We start from the raw sequence: 4901 nt of genomic DNA on the forward strand, positions 1-4901 counted from the left end.
TTATCTCTTTCCTTGAACCAAAATAAAGCTTTAAAAAAAATCTAAGTATTTTGCAAGAGAAAGAAAGAAAGAACAAAAGAATGAAAGAACGAATGAACGAAAGAAAGCAAGCAAGCAAGCAAGAAAGCTGTGTCTATGGATCCCTTTGTAATACCTAAATTTTCTGCCTAATGCCTATTATATCTCTCATCATAGATTTCTTACTTTAAGAGATTACTGTTCTATCTGGAGATTTCAAATTTCTGTGAATACAAAAAAATTTTATCATGAAGAAAAACTCTTTGCTGGAGACTGAACAATATGCAGTTATACGTCCTTCCCTATTGAGACATCAACTTTTTTTACTCGTGTAACAATGTGTTGTAGTTTAGAACATCATGATAAATCCATCACACATGGACAAAAGATATCTTTCAAATCATCCAAAGTCTGCAATTACATCAAGGGCAGATTTGAGTTGTCTTGAGTGACTTCGTGACTTTACTGATGTTTTTTATGTACCTGGAGCACCCATAAAACAGAATTAATTTCACTGCAGAACATTTATAAAGTATGACGGCTCAGGAAGGCTTCAGGAAGGCCTTGAGAAAATATTGAAGTTACTGTGCAGCCTTAGGCAGCCCAAGGTGAAAAACTTGTTAATGGGGCTTTGCAGCTGTAGGCTTAATGCACGACTTCGATCACTCTGAAGTATGCACGTATATGCTGCAGTCCTGCCTCCTCAGCTACATCTGTGAGATGGATGTCTCCATATATCCTCCAGAGCAACAGTCATAGTTCACTAAGTGAAATTAATCCCAAGACTGGAGTGTTGCAATTGATGGCTTTAAACTCTTCAGAAGGGTCAGGAAAGAAGGAAGGTAGGCACAGGTTGTCCTCTGTGGAGGACAAAAAAATGGACTGGTAGCACAGAACTGTCTTGGGAAAACAGTGATGAACAGTTGAGAGCTTCTTGGTAAAAAAATTAGACGCCAAACCAACAAAGGAAACCTCATGGTTGGTACTTACTACAGGCCACCCAATGATGGGGAGGAGGATGTTGATGAAGGTTTTCTTACTTCAGTTACAGGCTACATCATACTCACAGGCTCCAATCCTGCTGGACAACATCAATCAACCTGACATCTGCTGGAAAAGTGGCACTGCAAGTTGTAAGCCATCCAGAAGGCTCCTGAAACATGTTGCATATAATTTTTAAATCCAGGTGAAATAAAGTCCAACTAGAGGAGAAGCACTACTGTTACAGTAAACATTGGTTGCTTAACAACATAAATTAACTAATCGAAGAGGTCAAGAATGGTGGTAACCTGGGCTGCTGCCTAAGCCTAGACCCATCACTAACTTGAGGGGTATGGACCAGGCAAAGTGTAAAGACAAGACCCTTAATTTTGTAGAGTAAACTCTCACTTGTTTAAGAAAATACAGGATGGGACCCCCTGGGAAACTACCCTCAGAAATAAAGGAGCAGGACAGACCTGGAAGCTATTTAAGGACATTTGTCTTAGAGAACAGATGTACTTGATTCCCACATGTAAGAAAGCAGGCTAGGAAGGTAGGAGATCAATATGGCTGGATAAGGACCTTCTGGTTGAACTGAGGTGCAAGAAATAAATGTGGAGACAGTGGAAGCAGGGGCACATACCCAGAGAATAATGCAGGAATGTTGTCCAGGTGTGTAGGGATGGAATCAAAAAAGCTAAAGTACATCTGGTACTGAATGTGGCAAGGGATGTGCAGAATAATAAAGTTTTCTGTAGGTACACTGAAAAGGAAAACTAAAGAAAATGTGCCCCCTATGAAATAAGACAAGAGATTTAGTGACTACTGACATGGAGAAGACTAAAGTACTCAACAGGTTTTTTGCCTCACATCCCTGAACTCAAGACATAGACTGGGGGAACAAAGTCCCTCCTATTGTAGGAAAAGTTCAGGTTCAATACCATCTAAGGAACCTGAACATACACAAATCCATGGGACCTAATGGAATTCACCCCAGGGTCCTCAGGGAATTGGCAGATACAGTTGCAGTGTAGTTATTGTTCTATATCTTCATCAATAATATTGATAGCAGGATTGAGTGCACCCCCAGCAAGTCTGTGGATGATGTCATGCTTAGTGGTGCAATTGATTCACCGGAGGAAAGGGATGCCATCCAGAGGGACCTTGACAGGCTTGAGGAGTGGGCCCCTTTGAACCTCATGAAGTGAAACAAGGTCAAGTGCAAGGCCCTGCACCCGGGTCAGGGCCATTCCAAATATAATTACAGGCTGAAGGATGAACTGATTGCAAACAGCCCTGCATAGAAAGACTTAGAGATATAGGTGGATAAAAACTTGGACATGAGGTGATAATGTGCAGCCCAGAAAACTAGTTGTATCCTGGGCTGCATAAAAAGAAGTGTGGCTAGCAGGTCGAGGGAGGTGATTCTCTTCATTCACTCCACTGACACCTCACCTTCACCAGGGCCTGTAGTGACAGGGCAAGAGGCAAGATTTTGTGGTGAAAGAAGGTAGATTTAGATAAGTTGTAAGGAAAAAATTTTTCATTATGGAGGTGGTGAGACACACTGAAACAGGTTGCCCAAAGAAGTTGTTGATGCCTTCAGTGGAAGATTTCAAAGCCAGGTTGGATGGGTCTTTGAGCAACCTGGTCTAGCGAAAGGTGTCTCTACTCACGACAACAAAGTTGGTCTAGATAATTTTTGAAGGACTCTTCCAACACGAATCATTCTGTGCTTCCATAGGGCATAAAATGGGCCATAAGTCACATAGGCTCACAAAAAGGACCTTCCTGAAAGCATTTATCCATACCAGAATTGGAGAAAAATGCATCCCTGAATTCCTGACTGAACTTTGGGAAAGTTTCATAGAATCGTGCAACCATAGAATATGCTGAGTTGGAAGGAACCCATCAGGATCACCAAATTCAACTCCTGGCCCTGTGCAGGAAACCCAAAGAATCCCACCATATGCCTGACAGCATTGTCCAAGCACTTCATGAACTCTGTCAGATTTGGTGATGTGACCATTTCCCTGAGGAGCCTCTTCCAGTGTTCATCCCCTTGTAAGGATGTTGAAGACCACAGTGAGGTCTCCCCTCAGTCTCCTCTTCTCCAGGTTGAACAGACCAAGTTCAGACCATCTCCTTAGGACGCTCTCTAATAACGTAAAGTCTTTCTTATATTGTGGTGCCCAAAACTGCACACAATATTCAAGGTGAGGCTATACCAGTGCAGAGCAGAGTGGGACAATCTCCTTCATGACCGGCTGGTGATGCTTTGCCTGATGCCCCCCAGGACACGGTTGGTCCTCTTGGCTGCCAGGGCACTGCTGACTCATATTCAACTGGCCATTGACCAGGACCCCCAGGTCTCTTTCTGCAGTGTTGCTCTTCAGTCTCTTGTTCCTTAGTCTGTAGAGACAACCAGGGTTGCTCCATCTCAGATGCAGAATCCAGCACTTGCCCTTGTTAAACTTCATATGGTTGGGGATTGCTCATCTCTCATTTTTTGAGGTCTCTCTGCAGGGCCTCTCTGTCCCTGAGGGAGTCAACAGCTCCTCCCAATTTAGTGTTGTTGGCAAAATTACTTAGTATTCCTTCGAGTCCTGTGTCCAAATCATTAATGAAGATGTTGAAGAGAACTGGGCCGAGGATGGAGCCCTGCAGAACCCCACTAGTGACAGGTCACCAGCCTGATGATACCCCCTTCAGTATAACCCTTTGTGCCCAACCTGCGAGGCAGCTGCTCACCCATTACATAACATGGTTATCCAGCTGTGTGCTGCATATTTTGTACAGAAGGATACTGTGTGAGACAGTACCAAAAGCTTTGCTAAAGTCCAAAAGGATTACATCTACTGGCTTTCCTAGATCAACTAGGTGAGTTATCCTGTTGTAGATCCTGCACAACTTCAGGGTCATCTGGGAGTTGATCATTCTCACAGTCATGGTCCTCCAGCTCAGGACATTGAGTCTCTCTTGGTCCATCATCCATGTTGAAGGCAGAGGCAAAGAAAGCATTAAATGCCTTTGCCTTGTCTCTGTTCCTGTTTGTGAGGTGACCATTCTCATCCTATGACAGGCTAATGTTACACACTACCTATTGCCATTAATGTATTTGAAAAAACTCTTTTTTGTCCCCCACATTTCTGGCCAGCTTTTACTCCAGCTGAGCTTTGGCCACATGAATTTTGTTTCTGCAGTGGCAAGCAGTATCTCTGTATTCTTCTCACATCAGCTGATCTTGCTTCTGCTGAGCATACACCTTCCTTTTTCACCTTATTTCCCTGTTCAGCCTTCTGCCTCATCTGCTTGACTTCTGACATTTAGGAATTGCCTGCTCCTGTGCCCTTAGGAGACAATGTTTAGAGAGTGACCAGCACTGGTGGGCTTGAGCACCAGCAAAAACATTTTCCTAGGGGACTTTACTTGCTCGTTCCCCAAGCAGCCTGAAGTCTGCTCTCCTCATGTCCTGAGTTCAAGTTTTGCTGGCACTCTTCCCTCTGTCAGCAGAGCTCCTGAGAGACAACAGACTTCCCTGTGAGTTGGGTCCAGTGTGCACATCAGGCCCTCTGTTCCCCTTTCAGCGGAGGTGGCCGTGATGCAGAGTACAGTTGGTGTTGGTTTAGGAGTCCCCTCTGCCCCAGAAGAACTTTCGCCCACCTCATCAGTTGTCTGGCCCTCTAGTTCCAGGGACTCATACCTGCTGTATAAGGTACCAGTCCTACTTGTTTTTAGGAGAAGGAGGAGGAGGAAGCTTCTTCCTGGTACATCACTTCTAAATATCCCAGTCCACTGTATTTAATAAATACTCTGTTACTGGAAGGATCAAGGAAATCATTACCTGTGCTCCTGATCCTTCAATCAATTGCCCCAAGGCCAATTGGTATTTAATAAATGTT

The sequence above is a fragment of the Lepidothrix coronata genome, unplaced genomic scaffold (assembly GCF_001604755.1).
Source record: "Lepidothrix coronata isolate B3197 unplaced genomic scaffold, Lepidothrix_coronata-1.0 Scaffold141, whole genome shotgun sequence".
Lineage (NCBI taxonomy): Eukaryota > Metazoa > Chordata > Aves > Passeriformes > Pipridae > Lepidothrix > Lepidothrix coronata.